Raw genomic sequence first — 25150 nt, forward strand, 5'->3', positions numbered from 1 at the left:
GTGGAGGAATGGTTTTGTCCTTTGCAGGGGTTGCTGGCACACTGGCTGGCCTGACAAGTGCCCCCTTTGAGCCTCTGAGAATTGCAGGTACCACAGCGGACGTCGACCTGGTGGCTGAGGTGCTGGTCTGGGGTTTGGACACCCTGGCCCAAGGGGAAGGACGGGGGGTAGGGAAGAGGTGAATGTTTGCCAGAAAAAGCTTCTTAGACACACTGGGGTGGGAAGAGATAGAGGGTTTGGGAATGGAGGAAGAGGGAGTGGTTGTAGGAGGTGTTTGTCTGCTGACTTTGGGTGCAGGTACATGAGATGGATGCTGTTGTGAGGTGGATGCCTGTTGGGTGGGTGGGTGCTTGTGTTTGTGTACTTTGGGAGGAGGGGTCACAGACACACTGGGAGAGGACACTGGGGATGTGTGAATGGATGTGTTTGTGGTGACTGCTCGTGAGGGGTGTGTTGTGATGGGTGTGCTGGTGATGGAGGTAGTGGATGAGGATGTAATGCATGCAGGTGTGAGTGGAGATGCTACTGGGAGGGAGGTGGACAATGAGGAGGAGGGGGACACAGTGGAGGCAGTGGATGTTAGTGTGTCTGCATGGGGATGGTGCTTGTGTGAGTGCCTGTGAGACGATGTGTGGTGCTTGTGTTAGCCTGAACCACTTCTGTGTGTTGATTTGGGTGAATGCTGGTCTGAAGGTGTGCTTGGGATAGGCTTGGGTTGAGGGGATTGGGACTGGGTAGAGGAAGTTGGAGGGGGAGGCTAGAGACAGGTACAAGGGCTGCCATCAGTGTTGAGGCCAGAGCCTGAAATGCTCTCGGTTGGGCCGCCACGCCAGGGTGAATACCCACAGGTATGCATTTGTTTTTTGCAAATGCCTCTCGACACCCTGGATGGCATTCGGTGTGGTTGACTGCCCAACAGTGAGTGATCTCAGGAGGTCATTAGCCTCCTCACTGAGGGCAGCAGGGCTGACTGGGGCAGGGCCTGAGGTGCCTGGGGCAAAGGAGATGCCCACCCTCCTGGGTGAGCGGGCACGGGTAACACGCTGAGGGGCTGCTGGGAGGGCGGTGCTGGTAGGGGGTGGCGGCTGTACCTGTTGTTGGGGTGGGCACAGAGGTGTCCGCCACCGCCAGGGAGCTTCCATCGGAGGAGGAGTCGCTGTCCGTGGTCTCCCCTCCTGTCCCAGTTGTGGTTCTCCCCTCACCTTTCATCCCAATGGTGCCCTCATCCTCTGTGGATTCGGCCTCCAGGCCCATGTGGGATGCAGCTACCTCAGTCGCCAGTGCCTCTGCTCCTCCGCCAGATGATGCTAATGCACGCAAGGACAGGGTGACAAAACAAAAAGGGGGGAGAGAGACAGAGGATACACTTGGTCAATGCCAGCAACACCACTACCGTTGGCGTACACAACACAAAGGGAGCAGCCCTATGCACTAGGCCATGCACTACCAGTTACTAAGATAGTCAGCAGCCTATGGGGTACAATGATACCGCCATTAGCTGCACACCTGAAACCCACAGGACCCTGCCCAGTAGTAGATGCCCTCTAACACTATTGAGGTAGGAGTGCTTCAGAAACTGCCCAACAAGGAACCTACCCTGCCATCTTCACCCTGGCCTAGGGGCACCCATTGCCCACACCTCCCACCCAGGTAACTCTCAACGCGTGCAAAGTCAGGATTCAGAATCTGTACTCACCCCCTTGTGTCTGCTGTGATGCCTTCAAGCGCCCATCCAACTCCGGATAGGCCACCGCCACGATGCAGAACATCAGGGGGGTCATGGTGCGATGGGCACCCCTTCTTCGTTCGGAGGCCAGCCCCAGCTGGACCTCCGCCATCTTCTTTGCCCATCGGCGCAGATCCTCCCACCTTTTGCGGCAGTGGGTTCTCTGCCTGTCAAAGACCCCCAGGGTCCGCACCCCCTTGGTGATGGCACGCCAAATACCCTTTTTCTGGTGGGTGCTGACCTGCAGAGAAAAGACAGCAGAAAAGTGAATTAGTCAACTGTTCGAACCATCATACTCATGGCCCACCAGATCCCTCCCATCCCCTGACGCACACACACTGACCACCTTACATACAGCACTCTGGCCAGGATGCTTCTGCTCCCCCCTACATGTGGCTTACACACACAGCATCCACCAGTTTCTCCAACTCCTCCGCAGTGAAGGCAGAGCCCTCTTCCCAGACACATGAGCCATTGTCAATTCCAGACACAGGTCACAGCAGCACTTGCAGTATAGGTCCTCTCCTGTTGAAGGTCAGGTAACAAGTGAGTGAACAGATAGAAAATGGCGGTCACATCTGTGGCGGTGCGTACCGTCACCGCCGGCATACATCGCCATTGGCTTCTGGAACCCATAGGGCCCAATGATAACCAATGCGAAGTTGTCGGCTGTCTTCGACCGCCTACCACGGCGGCGCACAACGCCAGCGGAATTACCTCATTTCCACTTGTCCCTCCTCACAGGTCAGGCAGCCGCCATTTGAGGGGCGCACAGGGCGTGGCACCTAACTGCGTCACAGCAGACATTGGCACAGCAACAGATTGTCAGATTCACATACTGGTTCTGTAAAACAAAATAATCATCATTAGTGCAATAATGTGTGAATATGACCGTTTGCTCACCGTTTTCTTCCATAGGCTTCAACCGCTGAGGCTCAATATGAGATGGCGGCATCCTACAGTGTACAGACCCCTGGTGGACCTTGCGACAATGGATGATAGACACATTATCATAACCCACAGACTTGATCGTGCCACAATCCAAGAACTGTGTGCCCAATTGGAGCCATACCTGATATCAGCTATCCCCCAGTCCACAGGTATCCCCCCTCTCATAAAGGTCCTGTCAGTGCTCCATTTCCTGGCAAGTGGTTCCTTCCAAACAAGTGTCCATGGCATCAGGGATGTCTCAGCCAATGTTTTCCAACGTGTCGACCAGGGTGTTGTCAGCCCTGCTGAAACACATGCGCAGCTACATCGTATTTCCCCAGGTGGAGGATTTGGCCACAGTGAAAGCTGACTTTTATGCCCTGGGACATATCCCCAACATCATTGGTGCCATTGATGGTACACATGTGGCATTTGTCCCCCCCCCCCCTGGAGAAATGAACAAGTTTTCAGTAATAGAAAAAGCTATCACTCTATGAATGTGTAGATGGTGGGTTTGGTGGACCAGTACATCGCCAATGTGAATGTCAAATATCCTGGCTCTGTGCATGACGCCTTTATCTTGAGGAATAGCAGCATCCCATATGTGATGGGCCAATTCCAGAGCCAAAGGGTGTGACTAATAGATGAGCCCAAGGTACCCACACAGTATAAGTAGGTGTCTGGGTATGGGGTTGTCCCTAAGCGTTAGTGTGTGTTTAACAGTTGTCCCTCGATATTTGCAGGTGAATCTGATTACCCCAACCTCTCATGGCTACTGACCCCAGTGAGGAATGCCAGGACAAGGGCAGAGGAACGTTACAATGAGGCACATGGGCATACAAGGAGGATTACTGAAAGGACCTTCGGCCTCCTGAGGGCCAGGTTCAGGTGCCTCCATCTGACAGGTGGATCCCTGTACTACTCACCCAAGAAGGTGTGTCAGATCAGAGTTGCATGTTGCATGTTGCACAACCTGGCCTTGAGACACCAGGCACCTTTTCTGCAGCTGGATGTGCTTGGAGATGGTCTTGTGGCAGTGGTGGAGCCTGTGGACAGTGAGGAAGAGGAGGCAGAACAGTACTTCCAGTGATACACAGGTAAGACACTGTAACTTCACTTTACTTTTCAGTTTTCTGTTGGACATTGTACATGGCAGCCTGTTTCCCTATGTCTATGGCCACTTATTGTACCCTTTGGCATCTCTATTTTCATCTCTCTGTGGCCCACTCTGGTTCCTGCTATGTGTACTGCTGCCCACCAAAGGTCATTCCAAAGTATATTTAACTGTACATTTGACTTGCAATGCTTTGATAATGTTTAACTATTACATATTTGAATCATTTGACAGACTCCAGAGTAGTATTTGTTCCAAGGGTGTTTATTTACGTGCTCATAAGTAGAGGGGGATGTGCAATGGGCTGGGCTGATGGTGGAGAAAAGTCCAGGGTAGAGTCCAGTCTCTTGGTATCACAGGTGCATTGTCCAATGGGGCATAGGAAGGGGAGTTATGGCAGTTGAAGGTGGACAGGATGACAGAGTGGGACAGTAGGGTGACAATCAGGAGAGTCTTAGTTCCTGGTGGGGGTCTTGGCAATGTTCTCTGACTTGTGCCTGGATCACAGGGACCATTTGCGGGGTGGTTCTCCTTCTGCAGGGGGTGGGGTGCTGGTGGCCTGTTGTGTCTGTAGCAGGCCTCCTGTTCACTAGCGCCGGCAGAGGCGGAAGGCTGTTCATCGGTTTGGCTAGTGTCAGGAGCCCATTGGTGTGCCACTACCTCCCTCATGGTCTTGCCCATGTCAGCCAGCACCCCTGCAATGGTGACCAGGATGGTGTAGATGTGTTTAAGGTTCTCCGTGATCCCCAGGTACTGTCCCTCCTGCAGCCGCTGGGTCTCCTGCAGCTTGGCCAGTATCTGGCTCATCGTCTCCTGGGAATGGTGATATGCTCCTAGAATGTTGGCGAGTTCTTCGTGGAGAGAGGGTTCCCTGGGCCTGTCCTCCCCCTGTCACACAGCAGCTCTCCCAGCTTCCCTGTTGTCCCGTGCCTCTGTCCCCTGAACCGTGTGCCCACTGACCCCAGGTTCCTGAACATCCTGTGTTTGTGGGGTTGCTCAGGGTACCTGTAGTGGTGGACACACTGCTGATTGACGTGTCCTGGGGACAGTGGCATGGGCCCGGTGGGTGGGTGCTGTGCTGGTGTTTCCTGAGGGGGGAGGCTCTGTGGTGGGTTGGGACTGTGGCAGGGAAACCGACTGTCCAGAGGTACCGGATGGGCCAGGTTGGTCATCCTGATCCAGGCGTGCACAGCTGCTGTCATCACTGTGGGCTTTTTCACAGGCGGGACTGGATGTAGCTGGCACCTCCTCTCCGGTGACGTTAAGTAGGGGTACAGTGGGGTTGCAATTGCAGTGTTAGTGTATCTGCGTGTGCCATCTTGTGCATGGGTGTGTTTCCCTGTATGATTGTGATTTCCCTGTCAGCCTGGCCTCGTGTGAGTGGTGATTTTTTGGGCTGGGTGAGTCTCTCTATTGGGCATGCTGTGGTGATGGGTGTCCATTCAGGTCTGTGATGGAGGCCCATGCATTGGTGTTACATGCAGGGCTTGGTATTGGGATGAGTGGGTTGTGATGATGGGGTGTGTGTGAGGTGGTAGAGTGATGGGGTGAGGGTAGGGGTAAGATTTTGTGATGGCATGCAGGTAGGGAGTGGGGGATAAAGTTGTAAAGATTTGACTTACCGGAGTCCAGTCCTCCTGCTACTCGTGTGAGGCCCTCAGGATGCATTATTGCCAAGGCTTGCTCCTCTCATGTTGTTAGTTGTGGGGGAGGAGGTGGGGTCCACTGCCGGTCCTCTGTATGGCTACCTGGTGTCTTGCAACGACGGAACGCACCTTCCCCCGTAGGTCGTTTCACCTCTTCCTGATGTCATTGCTTGTTCTTGGATGCTGTCCCACGGCGTTGACCCTGTCCACGATCTTCTGCCATAGCTCCATCTTCCTTGCAATGGACATCTGCTGCACCTGTGATCCGAATAGCTGTGGTTCTACCCGGATGATTTCCTCCACCATGACCCTTAGCTCCTCCTCTGAAAACCTGGGGTGTTTTTGGGGTGCGAGTGATATGTGTGAGGATGTGTGGGGTGATGTGCTGGGGTGTGGGGTGTGTGGTCTGTTGGCAATCTTTTTTATCATTGAAAGGGTTGTGGGTAATGTGGTTGTGTGTTTTATAGTGGTGTGCGTGTGTGGGTGTTGTGTGTGTATGTGTGTCAGGTGTGTGTAGTTTGAATTGTCTGGTGGTGTTTTGTAAATGTGTGTGTATTTTGAGTGCAGCGGTGTGTACCGCCAATGGTTTACCGCGGTTGAAAGACCGCTGCGGTGATTCGTGGGTCGTGATACTGTGGGCATATTCCTGTTGGTGTAACGGTGTGGGTTTTGCTATCGCCAGTTTATCACTTACCTTTGGTCTGGCAGACTTGTGTGGATGTCTGTATAGTGGTGGATTTTTCAGTGTGGGTCATAATACCCGTAGCGGAATATCCCCGCGATCTCAGTATGTTGGCAGCCATCAGCACGGTGGTAGGTGGCATTTACCGCCAGGGTTGTAATGAGGGCCTAAGTGTCAGGGCTGGCCACTTTCTGACAGGGTATTACCTTGTGTCTCTATTGGCCTCCACTATGCCAGTAATTTCAGAAACCCACAATGTAACAAGTACTGGCAATGCCATGGCAAGCCACTTAATGCAGTGTCACCATATTGCCTACAGTATATACAATATTCCAAGGACGTACCGTATGCCAGATGCATCATAATCTCTTTAATGTGCACTATACTCTAAGGAAGTCCAACCTATAACATGGCTGCCAAGATATGTAGAACTTAAGATGGTTTTGAGCAATCAAAATACTAAGGATATCCAAATCAGGACAATAAATGCTATCTTGAGCTTTTTCCAACAAAATGCAAGCAAGTGAGGGGTGCTGGCCAGAAGATAGCACACAAGTTGCAGCCACTACACGTCATGTAATCGTGGCTACGAGATTCCAGGAAGAGGCCATCTGGGAGAGAGAAAGAGAGCGAGAGAGAGACATAGAGAGCGAGAGAGAAGCAGAGCGATAGAGCGAGAAGCATTCCTCCCTTCCGATGCTGACCCACACATTTGCAGACACAGATACAGAAATATCCCAATACATTCACTCTCTCCTATCAGTTCAAACCCCCTTCTTGGCTTTCAATCAGCTTAGAAAAAGACTTACATAGGTGTCTCCTCTGTCCTTCCCTCATCGGTACACCAGACTACTTTTTTGCTCCTAATTCATCCACTATTGTCATCTACCAGGGATCAGTCCAGGAGTGCTCTAGCACCAGTGAAATAATCAGTAACGCTGCGTTCCTTCGTCCTCCTTTGCCCAAAGCCTTCTCGTCAAATATTAGTGTGTCTGACAGCACGGGGCAAGCAACAAGGGACTAATCAACATGCAGCTTACAGTTTGGTGCAAGATCGGTCACTCAAGCTCATGTTGTTAAGATTCTGCATGCGTGATGAGGGGGCAGTCCAGAGTCCCAGTGCGCCTTGATTAGCTGGGTGGGCACTGGTGCAAATTACTTTGTAAGAGTGCTAAGGGCAACAGTGCCATCCTCAGCTCTCAGCTTCCGGCAGTACTAAATCTTCCTAAAAAATCATGCTCAATTGTTGTGCTTCTCACCGATCTTGGACTGTTCATTTTGGATTTCTGTCATCCCATAGAGAGACTACTCGGACGTGCTGCGCCGCCCTGGAATGTTTCAGTTTTTATTTCTGAGTCACAGCTACGGGGCTTCCTCTTGGGCTCTGATTAAGATCTGGCACTGATCAAAATCTGAGTACTATTACCCCATGTTGCCAGGAGCATGCTTGTAGGATGAGCAGGTAAGAACGGCGCTGCGAAGTGAAACCATGCAACTTGACACAAGAAGTTTGCACTTACACACAGCCCCAAAGGATGAAAAACACTAGTTTACAAACATAGCAAAAATCAGTTGTTCAACTTGTGATATCAGCCAGGGCAGAGAAGCAAATGTACACAAAAGCACACACATGTCGTGGAAACTAATTAGGGGAGCGTGTCAACCCACTGGTGAAAGTCCGGTACTACATCAGAGGCAGCATATATTTCACATGCATACACAGAGGAAGATTTAAAAACCCGCACAGTTACTGAAAACGCAAGGAAACAATCCAACTACCAATATGCCCACCAAAGTATTTTCAGACTCCAGAAACACAATTTATAAGGCAGGAGAAGCATCAGGTGTGGACTCTGAGGTTATTGGTACACCAAATGCAAAAGTCCTGTACCCTTACCAAATACTCACAACAAGAATCCAATATGACCTGTCAGGCTATTTACGCAAGGTGTGAAGAGAAACTCGCAATATAACATTTACATTTGCAGGAGTTCCCCTGTAAGTAGGACACCAAGGGTCAGTGTTATAATGTGCTATTGGTTAGAATAGAATGTTGGTAGGTTGTTATAGGAACGGTGTCTTAGTAACTAGAGATTCCGCCTGTGGACGGTTACTTCAAGCTGGCCGAGGTGGAGGTCACATTTATGTAGTGTACTTAATAAACACGTAATGAAGACATCATCGGTGTCCGGGCCATTCATTACAACATGAATTTGATGATGAGTTGGAGCCAGCTGCTACGGCCAAGTAGTGGTGTGACCTCTATCCTCAAGGAGTAAGCAGACTAGCCTGCAGTGGCAAAAAAAGGAAAAGAGAGGACTTCGTTGAATCTACGCCTCGTTACAATACGTATTGTGTGTAAGGTGAAACACAGCCGTGTTGTACATGGTGATTAAAGCTAAGGTTTGTCTGAAGAAACCAACGGAAATTAAAGGCCGTGGTCATCGGGAGTCCAAAAAGGGAAGAGAAAGGACTTTGTTGGACCTACGCTTTGTTACAATATAGCACAGGTACTGTGTGTAAGGTGAAATACAGCCAACTGTAATTACAGGTCGCGTGCGCTGTGTGGGGTGCGGCGGTACCTGTTATCTTTCAGTGCAGTGCGTGGGAGTCCGGAAAAAGGAAAAGAAAGGACTTGGTTGAACTTACGCCTTGTTACAATACAGTGTGAGTATTGTGTGTGAGGTGAAACTACGCTTTGCTACAATATAGCGCAGGTACTGTGTGTAAAGTGAAACAGGCAACGGTAATTGCAGGTCGTGCGCGCCGTGTGGAGCGCGGCGGTATCTGTTATTTTTTCAGCGAAGTGCGCAAGACTGGCTGCGTGGGACAGCGCAATCTGCAGCATGTGAGACTGGAGTATGTAACTCACCTCAGCTCTTCACAGCGGCCGCGGAGTGGTGTGCGGTCTCATCTGGTGTTCATGCTTTATCTCATGAGGTCTTCACGGCAAGTGGTTCCGGCGCTACGGTATTAGAGGAAAGGACCTAGTATCAGCACATGTACATTAGATTGATTCTGTGAATCCTGTGGCATAACAAAGACCCTGCAGCCTACACGGGGAGGGGGCCCTGAGCTCAAGGATGGCCCTTCGGAACAGCACCTGGCCTGAGTGACTCCAGAAGGAAGCCCCCCTCCATGTGCTTTGCATGGAGACCCCTTCCAGTTTCATTACACCACTGTGTAAATCAGGCTGTTTGCGACAAGCAGATAGCTACATACATCTTGCCCATGATCTATTAGTGTTCAGTAATCAGTGCTTCAGCCCTACAACAGCAGATGCACTGCTTTGCCATAGTCAGGTCTACACTGCCCCATTCATAAGTGTAGAAACTGCAGGGTTCCCCTGGCAATGCCGGAGCTTTGACGAGATGAGCAATCCACCACTGGGTGGTTAGCCCACAGTGATGGTCTATTCAAATCTCTGTGCACAGGGGAACTAATCATTGTTTTCCCTACCTGTGACTGCTATGCAGGACATAGAATTACCAGGTTTGGAAATTGCACAACAGTTGCCACACACAGATAACAAAACTCCCTAACTTTTTGCCTGCCTCCCTCGACTTTTTGGACACTATTTTTGCTGGGTTTTAGACTCTGCACACTTTACCACTGCTAACCAGGTCTATGGTACATATGCTGTCTCTCTTTAAACATGGGAACATTGGATCATACGCAATTGAACTATTTAGTTTACTTATAAGTCCCTGGTAGTAGATTAAATGCCACTAGTGGGCCGGCAGCACTGATTGTGCCACCCACTTAAGTAGCCCCTTAACCATGTCTCAGGCCTGCCATTGCAAGACCTGTGAGTGCAGTTTCACTGCCAATCCGACTTGGCATTTAAAAGTACTTGCCAAGCCTAAAACTCCCCTTTGTTTACTTATAAGACACCCCTAAGGTATGCCCTAGGTAACCCCTAGGGCAGGGTACTGTGTAGGCAACAGGCAGGGCATGTACCTATGTAGTTTACATGTCCTGGTAGTGTAAAACACCTAAATTCATTTTTACACTGCTGTGAGGCCTGCTCCCTTCATAGGCTAACATTGGGGCTGCCCTCATACACTGTATGAGTGGTAGCTGCTGGCCTGAAAGGAGTAGGAAGGTCATATTTAGTATGGCCAGAAAGGTGATATAAAATCATGCTGACTGGTGAAGATGGATTCAATATTACTATTCTAGAAATGCCACTTTTAGAAAGTGAGCATTTCTCTGCACTTAAATCTTTGTGTGCCTTACAATCCACGTCTGGCTGGGTTTAGTTGACAGCTCCTTGTGCATTCACTCAGACACACCCCAAACACAGGATACTCAGCCTCACTTGCATACATCTGCATTTTGAATGGGTCTTCCTGGGCTGGGATGGTGGAGGGCCTGCTCTCACACAAAGGACTGCCACACCCCCTACTGAGACCCTGGCAGACAAGATTGAACCGAAAGGGGACCTGGTGCATATCTAAGCCACTCTTTGAAGTCTTCCCCACTTCAAAGGCACATTTGGGAATATAAACAGGGCCTCTACCCCTTCCAACTCAGACACTTCCTGGAGAAGAAACTTGTAACCAGAACCTACATCCTGCCAAGAAGAACTGCCTGGCTGCCCAAAGGACTCACCTAACTGCTTTCTGTGAAGGACTGCTGCCTTGATGTTGCCCTGCTGCCTTGCTACTTTCTGGCTGAGGTGAAGAAGTGCTTTCTGAAGGCTTGGATAGAGCTTGCCTCCTGTTCCCTGAAGTCTCAGGACCAAAAAGACTTCATCTCTTCAAGAAGGACTCCTTGTGCGGCGAAATTCGATAGACAGCCTGCCAGAAACAACACACAGCCTGCACCGCAGTGAAAAGTTCACTGCACGATCAACCGGAACGACGCAGCCTGACTTCGCAACAAGAAGATTGATGCCCCGCCTGCGTAGCGACTGGAAATTTGACGCACGGCCCGCTGGATCGCCGCATAGCCGAGCCGGTACAACGCAGCCCGACTTCCAGAGAGGAATCAACGCAGCGCCTGTTGTGTGGTAGAAAATTTGTCGCAACACCCAACAGATCGACGCAGCTCCTGTGACTTTGTCCTGCCAGTGCAGGAAATCCACGCACCGTCCCCAAGGGCATCTGGAAGACCCACAATCCAAAGAAGATCCACGACCAAGCACCGGAAATCGACGGATGTCCCTGCATGGAAACTAAATGACGCGTCGCCGTGTGCGGCCTGAGAAATCGACACACACCCCTTTGTTTCCATGCTTCTCCGCCTCTGCGGTCCTTTTACAGAGAGTTTTCATGCAAACCAGGTACTTTGTGCTTGAAAGAGACTTTGTTTGCTTTAAAAAAGGCTTAAGACACTTTATATCACTTTTCAGTGATATCTCTACATTTACTTATGGCATCTTTGATCGTTTTGACCTGCATTTATCCAAATAAATATTATATATTTTTCTAAGCACTGTGTGGTGTATTTTTGTGGTGCTATATAGTGGTATTGTATGATTTATTGCACAAATACTTAACACATTGCCTTCTAAGTTAAGCCTGATTGCTCAGTGCCAAGTTACCAGAGGGTGGGCACAGGATCATTTGGATTGTGTGTGACTTACCCTGACTAGAGTGAGGGTCCTTGCTTGGACAGGGGGTAACCTGACTGCCAACCAAAGATCCCATTTCTAACAGGGGCTACTTAGGAGTTTTTCTTGCAGAAAAAAATCATTTTGCAGAGTGCGCTCAACAGACTTGGTGGGTGCTTGGGAAGTGATCAATGTCTTCAGTGGACCTGCGGCAGGACTGTCTCATTGAAGGCACAGATATCAGCGGTAGTTAATTAGGGATCTCTAATTCTAGTGGACGATCCTTTCTACTTGAGTTGACACCATAGCCTCCAGTGACCTGGTAGGTTACCCTCCAGAATTTAAATGACCCCTTCAGTGTGCAATGAAGAGTTGGCCTCTCAAACTGACTTGACTCTCAAGGATAGTTTGGTCGAGTAGCTCAAATAGGGGCTGTTTTAGAGATGGAGACTAGATCATAACACAGTTATCAAAGTTGCAATAAGGATACAATGTCCAGCTAGAGTGTGCGTTTTGTATAAAATGAATTTTATGGATGTATTCCTATGCAATTAATCCAAGAGCTGGGTACTATAACTTACATACATCAATAAAGCAATACAATTTCAAATTGTACACCTACATTACACAAAATCATACATGATATTAACTGAATGCTATGCCGATCATAGTTAAATTGAGTCCATGGAGGATCATGATCTGCCCACCAAAACAACAACAACAACAAAAGCTACTCGTAATGGTTCGATTTTGAAAAACACTAGGACAATTGCAACAAACACACAGTATAAATGATGCAACGTATGGGAAAAGAAAACTATATTCTTGCACAGTAAAATGAAATGCCTCCTTGTTCGCACTTGAAAGTCGAGGATCCCCGAAACCTCAATGAATCTCCACTTTAGGGTTAGGGTTTATTGGTACCTTGATGCTCGGATATCCTGCTTTTCAAACATTTGATCACTACCTGTATAATACATCCGGGAGGGTACATCATGGTACTGAAGGACAGCATGCAGGGCTTTGGCCCACTACTACAAAGCGCACACACAAGGTCCACACTGCATCTTTTTAAGTATCTGGATCCAAATAGTGTGCAAGCAGTTTGGGTGCTGGACCTTTGTTTAGTACGTCATTGTTGGTGAACTCCTTGGAATCACATCTTCTGACAGAGGGAGTTGATGGTTTGGTGCACATGTCATATCAGCTAGAAGCTAGTAGGTGTCGGGAATGGCAAGACAAGAGAGGGCTGGTCTTACAAAGGTGAACAAAGAAATCAAACCATGGGACTGTGCATGGCAGGCAGAGTGACCAATCAACTTACCTTCACTTACACGAGAATCTTGGACTGCCCTCCTCTGGTTTCTGGTGAGTGATAAGGCTCCGTGCTGCCCTGCGTTTATTACTCTGGATTCCTTGGGATAGTTTGGATTTCCACAAAAGTAAAGTTAGCAGCAGCATCAGGAGGGCAGTCCCACAGTTCTTCAACAGGAATTTATCTTAGAAGAAATGGGCAAGATGAAGCTAGATGTTCAGGGCATACAGCAGCAGGGTCCACACAAGCATGCATCAATGTATATGTTCCAAATGCTGTAATGGACCTATTGCTTGTGTGTTTAAACCTCGGCAGTTAGTCAGGTGCTCAGTGCTAAACAGTTCCAGTACATTCCCATGTTTCAAAAACCCAGTCAGCAAGGTGGGGTAGAGCATCGCTCCAGTAGCATAATGAAAAATGATAGGGCTCCCTACATAATTTGAAAATGGGTCCCCGAGTCCCCCATATCTCACAGATACTCATTGGAGTTGGACTGAATGGGGCCCCCTGCACTGCAAGGGCTGCAGTGGCCCTCGTTACGTCTCTGTATCCCTCCTTACAGAGAATATTGTGTAGACCAGACCGCAGTGTACACTTTGAGGATTGATATCAGCTTGGTACCAGGCAAGTACATTCTCTGCTGTTCTTGTGTACCACATCCAGATCTTGAAGAAAAATAAAAAGGGAGGAGGTAGTGGGGGTGGCAGACACTCTTGTTTTTCTTTGGTTCATACCATCCGCTTAGATTCCATTCATAGCTCATGCAATAAAAATCTTTAACATCATCCAAGGTCCACCATATGACAGGTGTACTAAAGGTGACAGTAATAAGTCTTCCATACAGTCAGTACAAATGCACACTAAGTAACACTTAACTAAAAATACAAATGAAGGGCGTTGTTTTCAGGAAAGCGCTCCATTTATTTTTCAGATAGGGACCATTTTCAGTAAATGGATTCTAAAAAAATAAAAGAAATGCTGTACTCTCCCACGACCTAGTCAAGGAGGTACCCCTTCAGAAGAAGGCAACACTGTCATCCTGGCACCCACCATGATAGCAGGCCACCGGAAGGAAACTGTTCAATGGGAAAATACATTGGTAGAAAACTCGATTAGAAAAGACAATGAAAAAATAATGCATTTGTAGTATGAACAGTTTTGCAATGTCCTCCCCAACGAATCCATGGCTTTTACGTTGAGACAGAGGCCTGATAACTATAATGTGAGAGAATGAGGGGCTTAATTAACAGCTTCTCTGCAGATAAAGAAATGTTGAGGCGTCGGAAAGCCTGTTTCATACCGTCCAAGGCTGGGAATTACAGAGAAATGTTCTGTTTTGCAATGCAAAACCACTCTGACAGCAAGAGCGGGCCTTGGCCCAGTACTTCCCTGAGCCTTAGAATGGTGATTGCCTTAACCAATGGCTCATTTCACCAATCTGAGACGGTGGAAAGGCACCAAAATACATCGACAGACAGGGACCACCACATTAAATAGCGGAAAGCGATAGACAGGCAGTAAAATATGACAGACAGACGAATTTGATTTCCGAATTTTGGGCCAGAGGATGTACGAAGGCAGTTTACGATTCGTTAAATCAGGCCATTTGCAAATGGAAAAGGCCCTGTGTTATGTTCTAATGCAATTAGCTTCTTTATTTTAATAATATAATTATTATTTCATTAAAATTGAGACTCGAAATTGGGAATCGCCGTTATCGATTTCCTATTATCAAATTGCTATTTTAATATAATAAGCATTAGCAAATTGCTATAAGTCACAAAGGGCCAGATGTAGCAAAATTTTGCTAGTCGCAAATGGCCCGAATTGCAATTTGCGACCCCGCCAAATCGGAAATGGGATGCAAAAACCCCATTTCCGAATCGCAAATTGCGCCGCGAGCCATTACCGACTTGCAAAAATTGCGACCCCATTGTGCGACCCGTAAATAGGAAGTTGCAATTTGCGAGTCGCAAACCATATGAAATAGCCACTCGCAAATTGCGACTAGTCGCAAAAAACCCATTTTGCACTTCCAATTTACCACTAACTCAGAGCAGGTGATAACCAGAGCCAAAGTATAAAAGGAGACCCAGAAGGCACCTGGGTTACTCAAGATGGCGGAGATATATGTGATAGCAAGGAGGAGGAGAGCCCACGCCGCACAGCAGATGAGGAGCAGGAGCCAGAGACAGAAGAGGATATACAGAACCAGGCTGACACTTTTCCAACAAACTGAGGAGGAGATCTATGATAAATACAGACTTAGCAGTGCAGCAATATTAGAATTAATAGATCTACTCAATACGCAGCTTCAATGCCAGACTGTGCGCGGCAGCGCCATCCCCACACACGTGCAAGTGCTATGCTCACTGCCACTCTTGGCGTCGGGTAGCTATCAGCGGGTAATTGCTGTGGCAGGTGGGGTATCTCAAAGTGCACTCTCACGGTTCTACAGAGCATTCCTAGATTCCATACTCACACACATGTCCAGATACATATACCTACCCAGGAATGAGGCAGAAATCAACAGCTCCAAGTTGGAATTCTACAGGATTGCCAACTTCCCACATGTAATAGGGTGTGTAGATGGGATACAGATACAAATATGCCCTCCTGCAAATCTGGAATATCTGTTCCGCAACCGGAAGTGTACCCACTCACTGAACATCCAGGTGGTATGTGACGCCCATTATGTCATCACTGACATGGTAGACACATTTCCAGTGAGTACACATGACTCTTACATTGTCAGGCACAGTGGGTACACCAACACCTAGAACGTGGGGAGTTTGGAGACGGATATCTCCTAGGTATAGCTGAATACACCTTGCAGACATACACACAGGTCAATGTGGAACCCATCCATGTCATGCTAACATTGTTCATTTTTGCCAAACAGGTGACAGTGCATATGCACTACGACCATGGATACTTACCCCGTACTTAACACCCAGCAATGAGACAGAGAGGCGATACAACAGTGCACATAGGAGGACCCGAAATGTCATAGAGAGGACCTTTGGACTGTTGAAGGCAAGATTCAGATGCCTCCACAGAAGTGGAGGTGCCCTCCAGTATGCCCTAATAACAGCATTCAAGATCGTTGGCGCATGCGCTGTACTGCACAACATTGCCACCAGACGTGGGTTACATCTCACCCCTGAAGACCCAGATACGGAGGATGACGAGCAAGAGCTACCACATCGCCATCATGGGGATAGAAGCATTGCAAATCAAGGTAGACAGAGACAGGACCAGATTGCAAACCAATACTTTAGAAGGTATGTGCTGCCTGTCACCACACACACGAATATCACACACAAAGAGCCCAGGTGTGAAGTGGAACAAACAAGAACTTTAATGAAGTGAACCAAAAAACTATAGAAATTAACTATTGATCAGGGGCTGTAAAAGTCCACCTGCTATGAGGACACATTAACCTTATGTGCCTCAATTGTTTGTAAGTGCGTAGCTAACATCCTACGCCTGGGACGCCCAGCATGGCTGGTGCCTTGAGCGTCTGCAGATCCCTGCCATGCACTGCCACTACGCAAGACCCTGGTGTCTGTGACAGATGCACTACTGATAGTAGAGCCCTCCTCACTGACTTGCGGCGTGTCTGCCGCGCCCCTAGCCACCTGTCGTGCCTCCATCATGTCCACAGCGTGGCTTATCCATCCCAGGCCGCGAGCCACATCCCCAGCAAAGTGGCCCATGTCGACCTGTAAACTGACTGTACGGCGTGACAGCCCTGTAGTATTCACAGCCAGGCGGACGATGGAGGCAGCCATGCCGTCTAGACGGTGGATTAGTTGGCGGTCACAGCGCCTTGCACTCTCTCTCTCCGTAACAAGTTCAGTCACTAGTTGCCTGATGGAGAACGCAAGGTCACCTACATGACTGTTCAGGTTTTGAAGCTCTGTGTGGACCTGTGTCAGCCATGTTGTCTGATTCCTCTCCATTCGCCGCATGGCCCCTGATATCAGTCTCATTTGCCTTGTCTGCAGGCGCTGACCATCGATGAGTGCTGCCTCGGCGGCGGACATTGAGGAGTCCCCTACATCTCCCTGGGACACTGCAGGGACATAAACACATCGTCTGCGACGCGGTGGTGCATCAGTGTCATGTTGGCTGGCACTGTGGCTGGGACCGGGTGCTGGGTCTATCTCCACTATGGCCACTGGTGCATCTGGAGGGGTCGGGTGGTGCAGGACCCTGTGGGGGCTGCTCCTGGGTCCTGTGCTTCCTGGTGGCTGACCTCTGCACCCTGGATGGTGTGGCTGGTGGTGGTGTCTTGTGGGAGACCTGTGGGACATAGGGAACACACTGTCAGTATCCACCATCTGTTGTATGCTTCCTAATAAACTGTTGCCTATCAGCTTCCTACTGGACAACATTGCCCATAATGCACCATTCTGGTGGTTGCTACTCTGAAATGGAGCTATTTTGGTTGTGCATGCTGCTGTGTACTAGGTGGGTGGGGGTATGGCAGATATGGGTGTACATGCATGTTTCATGGTACTCACTGGTTGATGGTCCTGGCACTGACGTGTCCAGCTCTCCTATTGCAGACACTGCCTCTGGCTCCAGGGTCTCTTGCACTCGTTCCTCCATGGGTGTGGGTGGTGGGACGGTATATGGGCCTCCTCCAGTGCCCCTCATCTCCCGGAGGCGCTCTGCCACCCTCTCCTTGGTCCTGGAGCGCAGGTCATACCATCTTTTTTTCAGTTCTTCTGTGCTCCTGTGGCTCACCCCAATTGCATTCACCTTCTCCTGGATTTCCGTCCAAATCCTCCTTTTGTCCACCTCAGGCACACTGAGGGCTGCTCTTCCAAAAAGTTGATCATGGTGCTGGCAGCATTCTTCTGTCAGCACCTCCAGTTCCTTTTCAGAAAATTTGATTTTCCTCTTTCTGCCTGATTCCTCCATTGTTGCTGCTGTTCCTCCTGTTGGTTGTTCAGCAGTTGGAAATGGGTGTGGTCCTCCCTCCTCCCAGTTGTATTTGTAAACTTCCTGGCTGTGATGTCATCTTCAAGAGCCAGGAAGTGTTTTCCAGAGTGTTCTGCTGCACCTGCGTGCAATTTGCGGCACAGTCGCAATTTGCAACACCCACTCGCAATTTGCGTGTTCGTTTTTAGCGAGGTCGCAAAAAGCGGACTTGCAATGTGCGGTGCGACTTCATTTGCGAGTCGCAAAATGAAGTCGCTTCTTCTTGTTGGATACCTGTTTGCGAGTCGGAAATTGCGAGTCGCAAAGACTCACAATTTCCGACTCGCAATTTTTTTGCTACCTACATCTGGCCCAAAATGCTTGTTACCACCAACTCAAAACAAGTGTTAACCAGGTGATCCCTATTTCAGTGATTCAGGAGCACTCGACTACAAGACACTAGCTGCAAAATATTGGCAACATGTGCTATACTGCACAACATTGCCGCATTAAAGGAATTACACTTCATCCTCTCCAATCCTGACTCTGATGAAGAAAAACTTCAAAGACTACATCACCCTCCAGATTGAACAAGGGCAAAAGGCAGAGGATGACATGCTGAGATTACCAGACTTTATTTTTAAATTGAGTAACACTTTAAATTTAAGATGAATGGAAGGTAGCAATTCTTCTTCAACTACAGTATTTTATTTTCTCTGCTGCAGGTTTTTTTCAAGTTGTTATTCAATTAAAAAAATGTATATAATGTGATAAATCAGATATGTCATTTTTGACAATGCAAACTTTAAAGCTTTAACCCCTTCGCAGCCAAGGATGTAACGGTTATGTTGTTGGCTGAGGCGCCAAGGAACTAACCATTACATCCTTGGAGGGGCTCATGGGGGGAGCGCTAGCGCTTCCCCCATAAGCCTCACCCCCACACCCCCGGGGCAGGAATGAAAGGGGAATCACTTCCCCTTCCACCCCCGCCCTTCCCCCAGTGATGTCTGATGATGTCAGCACCTCATCGGAGGCCGCCTCCCATCACGCTGGAAGCTCAGCTTCCAGCGTGAGCATTTCTCTTCCGACCGGGAGGCGGGGGCAGGCAGAGGCATGTCTCTGTAAGCATTTTCTGCAGCCTAATCGTAAAGCGATCGGGCTGCAGAAATGCCCACTAGACACCAGGGTTTTTAAAATATTTTTTTATATTTATGCATAGGGAGAGTGACCCATGGAGCAAAGGTCGCTCCCCTGGGGGGGCTTTTTTTTAAGGTCTTTTCTGCCCCCCTGAGGGCAGATTGGCCTAATTACAATAGGCGCTGGCAGAATTCCCTAGACACCAGGGCTAATTTTTTTCAATTTGTTATTTTTTAGATGTGGGTAGGGACCCCTTAGGCAAAGGTCACTCATCTGGGGGGAAGAATCTTTTTAGGCCATTTCTGCCCCCCTTGGAGGCATATCTGCCTATTTTTTTGGCCAATCTGCCCCAAAGGGGGGCAGAAACCACTAGACACCAGGGATTTTCTTTTTTAATGCAAATTTCACTAAAGGGAAGTGGCCCCCTAAGCAAGGGTCGCTCCCCTGAGGGGCAAATGTATTTTAGGCCATTTCTGCCCCCTTTGGGGGCAGATCGGCCTATATTAATTAGGCCGATTTGCCCCCAATGGGGGCAGAAACCACTAGGCACCAGGGATTTTTTAAAAATATTTTTGTACAGATGGGGAGTGACCCCGTAGGCAAGGGTCGCTCCACTGGGGGGCAATTTAATTTTATGCCATTTCTGCCCCCCCGAGGGCAGATCGGCCAATTGTAATTAGGTTGGTCTGACCTTGGCAGAAATGCCTAGACACCAGGGATAATTTTTTTAAATTTTAATTTGTTATTTTTTAATGTGAGTAGCGACCTTTAGGCAAGGGTCACTCCCCTGGGGGGCAAAATCGTTTTAGGCCATTTCTGCCCCCTTTGGGGGCATATCTACCTATTTTGTTTGGCCAATCTGCCCCGCATGGGGGCAGAAACCACTAGATACCATGGATTTTCTTTTTTAATGAAAAGTTCACTAAAGGGGAGTGACCCCCTAAGCAATGGTCGCTCCCCTGAGGGGCAAATGTATTTCATGCCATTTCTGCACACCTTGGGGGTAGATCGGCCTATATTAATTAGGCCGATTTGCCTCCAATGGGGGCAAAAACCACTGGGCACCAGGGATTTTTTTAAATTATTGTTTTACAGATGGGGAGTGACCCCTTAGGCAAGGGTCGCTCCACTGTGGGGCAATGTTATTTTATGCCATTTCTGCCCCCCTTGGGGGCAGATCGGCCGATTCTGCTTAGGCCAATCTGCCGCCAAGAGGAGCAAAAACCACTAGGCACCAAGGATTTTTTGTTTTTGCAGCTATTTCACGCTAGGGGAGCGATCCCTCAAGCAAGTGTCGCTGCCCTGAAGGGCACATTTATTTTAGGCCATTTCTGTCCCCCTTGGGGGCAGATCAGCCTATTTTTATGAGACTGATCTGCCCCACAGTTGGGACAGAAACCGCTAGGCACCAGGGATTTTTTTTATTTTATTTCTTACAGATGGGGAGCGACTCCTTAGGCAAATTTATATCAGTCCATTTTTGCCCCCCTGGGGGCAGATTGGCCTATTTCTAGTAGGCCCATCTGCCCCTGGGGGGACAGGAACCACGTAGGCACCAGGAATTGCTGTGTGTGTGTGCGTTTTGTTCAGAGGGCAGCCCCTGGGGCAAGGGTTGCTCCCCATTGGGGCACATTACTGTTGGCCATTTCTGCCCCCTCAGGGCAAATCATCCTATTTTTGTAAGGCCCATCTGCCCCCAGGAGGGGCAGAAAACCCACCAGAGACCAGGGAAGATTTTTTTTTTCAAAAAAAGAGGGTGGGGTATGACCAAACCCCCACCCCCAAATGAATGGGGACAAATTTGTTCTGCCACACCGGTGGGCAGATGAGGCAATTACCCCCGATCCACTCCCCGGGGGGACAGAACGCCTACTAGATACCAGGGATTAAAAAAAAAAATAGTGGAGTGGTGGCTACCAATCAGTATGGGCATGGTTAAGCACCCACCCCAACTGAAGGGGTAACAGTCTTTCAGCTCTCCCTCTGCACACTAAAAGATCTTATCCCAACGCATGCAAGAGGACATTTGATTATTTTGGGTTTTGGTTTTACATTTGGGCCATAAGAGCTTGTCTAACTCTCAAAATCATCCCACTTGGAATGGTGGGGGCTGCACTTTTTGGACTTTGGGACGCTGCCATGTAGAAAAATCTACAAGACCTAGACACATCTGAAAACTAAACATCTGGGTGAGTCCAGGGTGTTGTGCTTTACATGCTCCCCACACCATTTTCTTACTCACAATGCCCGCAAACCTCCAACTTTGCTGGAAATCACACATTTTTTCCACATTTTTGTGAAGGAACCTTCCAGAATCCACAAAATTCCTACCACCCAGCACTGTCGCATCTATACCAATAAACGTTCTGCCCCACTTGTCAGTCTAAAATCATTTTTTTTCAAGCTGCCCTTTTGGACCTGCTTTGGTTCCCCCTCATTTTTTACTTTGTTTTTGGCTCTTCCCTGTCACAGGCACTGGGCCCACCTACATAAGTGAGGTACCATTTTTACCAGGGGACTGATGTGAACATTGGGTGGTAGGAAATTTGTGATGATACGGTGATCCCACACAGAAATGTGGGAAAAATTGATTTGTTTAGGTACATTTGAGGTTTGATGAGGATTCTGGGCAAGAAAACACTGGGGGATCCACGAAAGTCACATCTCCCTGGACTCCCTTTTGTGTCTAGTTTTTAGAAATGTTTGGGTTTGGTAGGTTTTCCCTAGATGGCTGCTGAGCCCAGGACCAAAAACGCAGGTGCCCTCGCAAAAACAGGTAGTTTTTTATTTGATAATATGTCCACATAGTGTTTTGGGGCATTTCCTTGCACAGGCACTAGGCCTACCCACACAAGTGAGGTATAATTTATTTTTATCGGGAGGCTTGGGGTAATGCTGGGTGGAAGGAAATTTGTGGAATCCTCAGATTACAGAACGTTTCAGCACCAAAATGTGAGGAAAAAGTGTTTTTTGCCAAATGTTGATGTTTGCAAAGGATTCTGGGCAACAGAATCTGGTGAGAGCGCCACAAGTAACCCCATCCTGGGTTTCCCTAGGTGTCTAGTTTTCAGAAATGTCCTGGTTTGCTAGGTTTTCCTAGGTGCTGGATGAGCTAGAGGCCAAAATTCAAAGCCAGGCACTTTGTAAAAAATAGGTCAGTTTTCTTTGGGAAAATGTGATGTGTCCATGTTGTGTTTTGGGGCATTTCCTGTGGTGGGCACTAGTCTTAACCATACAAGAGAGTTTCCACTTTTATATGGAGCCATGGGGGGGCACTGAATAGAATAGCAAGTGTTATTGCCCCTTGTCTTTCTCTACATTTTTTCCTTTGAAATGTAAGACAGTGTGTAAAAAAGATGTCTATTTGCTAAATGCCCTGTAATTCCCATGCTAGTATGGGGATCCCGGAATTCAGAGATGTACAAAAAACCACTGCTTCTCAACACCTTATCTTGTGCCGATTTTGGAAATACAAAGGTTTTATTGATACCTATTTTTCACTCTTTATATTTGACCAATTGATTTGCTGTATACCCGGTATACAATGAAAACCCATTGCAAGGTGCAGCTCCTTTATTGGCTCGGGGTACTTAGGGGTCTTGATGAACCTACAAGCCCTATATATCCCCGCAACCAGAAGAGTACAGAAGACATAACGGTATATTCCGTTTGAAAATCAGACACGGCAGCAAAAAGTTACAGAGTAAAACGTGGAGAGAAAAGGCTGTTTTGTTTCACCTCAATTTCAATATTTGTTTTATTTCAGCTGTTATTTTCTGTAGGAAACCCTTGTAGGATCTACACAAATTTCCCCGTGCTGAGTTCAGAATTTAATCTACTTTTCTTAAATGTTTAGTTTTCCATGATCAAGCATTGGTTTCACACCCATTTCACACCCATTTCTGTCACTAACTGGAAGGTGGCTAAAAGCACAAAAAATAGTAAAAATGGGTATGTCCCAGTAAAGTGCCAAAATTGTGTTGAAATATGTGTTTTTTTTATTCAGGTCTGCCTGTTCCTGAAAACTGGGAAGATGGTGATTTAGCACAGCAAACCCTTTGTTGATGCTGCCATTTTCATGGAAAAAACCACAAGCCTTCTTCTGCAGCCCTTTTTCTCATTCTTTGAAAAAAACGAAAGTTTCTCTGTATTTTGGTGAATTTCTTGGTCCCTTCCAGGGGAACCCACACATTCTGGTACCTCTAGACACCCTAGGATGGAAAAAAATGAAGTAAATTTGGCGTGGGAAGCTTATGTGGACACAAAGTTGTGAGGGCCTAAGCGCGAACTACTCCAAAAAACATAAATATAAATGTTAGGCAATTTTTGTTAATGCTTCTTCGTGTCTCTCACTCGCATTTTTACACTTAAGTATGAATGAAAGTTAGCAATTCTTTTCAGACTTCAGTATTTGATTTTCTTTGCTGCAGGTTCTTTTTTCAAGTTGTTGATCAGTCAACAAAAACTGTACGTAATGTGATGAATTTTTGGTAATGCAAACTTTAAAGAACTCTAAAAAGTATGCACAGAGATTTCTGGCAATATTTGTTAATGCTTCTTCCTGCCTCTCACTCCTCTTGCCCTTTCTGTGTGTTATACATTTTGAGTTTCCGAAACTTCTGTATCAGCATTTTGCCTGCAAGAGCGGCGCAACCTCATTACTTCTGGGGGTTGAAATGCTGCATAGGTTTAATAAGTCCTCACTTTCACTTCCAGCAAATTCACTAGTTGCAGAGAAGAACTGGGCAAGTAAAACCATCCAGTCTGTACATCGACCAACCATCGCCGCGTCTGTGAGTAATTTTATTCTCCTTCATTGCTATGCATAGGTTATTAATTAAATCTGTGAGTTGTCTGAAATTATCAGAAAACACGTTTTGCCCCTCCTCAACAGTGTTGTTTAGCTTTTCTAGGCCATGCATCATTTGCATAATGTTTTTATTCATGCCCACTAAATGGGGTTTCATTGCTTTAATGTTTCTGCATTGTAGGTACCGAACAGATAACAATGATATCTGCAAACCACCACTTTGATTCCCTACAAAGTCCTACAACTCACCCTGCTTGCATTGGATTTGTGCTGAAGAAGGGACTGATGCATTTGTCTAGCTCTGGTCTCAAAATGAGTTGTAGGCATGTATGATGTTTGGTTTTCTGTTTCATCGTCAAAATCAGGCAGTGGAGATACTGCTTTTCTGTGTCTCGGTGGCACAGATGTTGAGGATGTTGATTTCATATTGTCATTTCATATCTAAGGGAGTGCCCTGACTTTCCTCAAGCTCTGTTTCGTGAACTATTATTGATGGTGCATCTGTGAGATTTATGAAAAATATTAAAGTTTACTGGATATAAACATATTTTATTCTATTTTCTATGTAACAAATAAAATGTGTTTTTCTTAAAAAAATTCTCACCTAGTTCTTTAATGGAAGTAATTGTTGGGTTGTACATAATGACACAATAATGATGCAAGTAAATTATGTAGCTACTGTTTACAGTAGTGACTACAACTCCCTTAATGCATCAATACAATAATATTAGGAATGCTGAATCAAAGGGTTTGCAAAAGCTAAAATCTAAAATCCAAGTCTATTTTCTGCCCCAGTCTGCAATGGCTGGGATGCCTCTTTATTTGTCAGTCAGCGTGGATCCATTCGAACTGGAGACACAATAAAAAACACAGTAGCCGACCGACTGGCAGCCAAGAATTACCATGGCAATGTTTGTATTCTCACAATACCTGTGAGTTATAATTCGTCTTGGGTCGTGTTGACAGAGGTGGACCTAATCAGCTGTAAAGGAATGCTCCTGTCTGTGACTTTCAACTAGCTGATGTCTGAATGAAGTAGGAAATTAGGGCCAGATGTAGCAAACGTTTGCAAGTCGCAAATGGCCCGAATCGCTATTTGCGACTCCGCAAAATCAGAAATGGGATGTAAAAATCCCATTTCCGACTCGCAAAAAGCGATGCGAGCCGTTACCGACTCGCAAAATTTGCGACCCCATTTTGCAACCTGCAAATAGGAAGTCGCAATGTGTGAGTCGCAAACCATATGCAATAGCAACTCGCAAATTGCGACTAGTCGCAAAAAGCCCAGTTTGCATGTCCAA

The 25150-nt window shown here is 47.5% G+C and overlaps 1 long non-coding RNA gene across 1 annotated transcript in view; it reads left to right on the forward strand.

Moving 5' to 3' along the window:
* LOC138302192 (uncharacterized) overlaps positions 1-24415 on the forward strand; it is a 127888-nt gene extending 103473 nt beyond the window's left edge. The window contains exons 2-3 of the long non-coding RNA XR_011205328.1: positions 23756-23832; positions 24031-24415. This is a non-coding gene — a long non-coding RNA (uncharacterized lncRNA). The remainder of the gene's footprint in view (positions 1-23755; positions 23833-24030) is intronic.
* Positions 24416-25150: the final 735 nt, after the last annotated feature.

The sequence above is a fragment of the Pleurodeles waltl genome, chromosome 6 (assembly GCF_031143425.1).
Source record: "Pleurodeles waltl isolate 20211129_DDA chromosome 6, aPleWal1.hap1.20221129, whole genome shotgun sequence".
In the NCBI taxonomy this organism is placed as follows: domain Eukaryota; kingdom Metazoa; phylum Chordata; class Amphibia; order Caudata; family Salamandridae; genus Pleurodeles; species Pleurodeles waltl.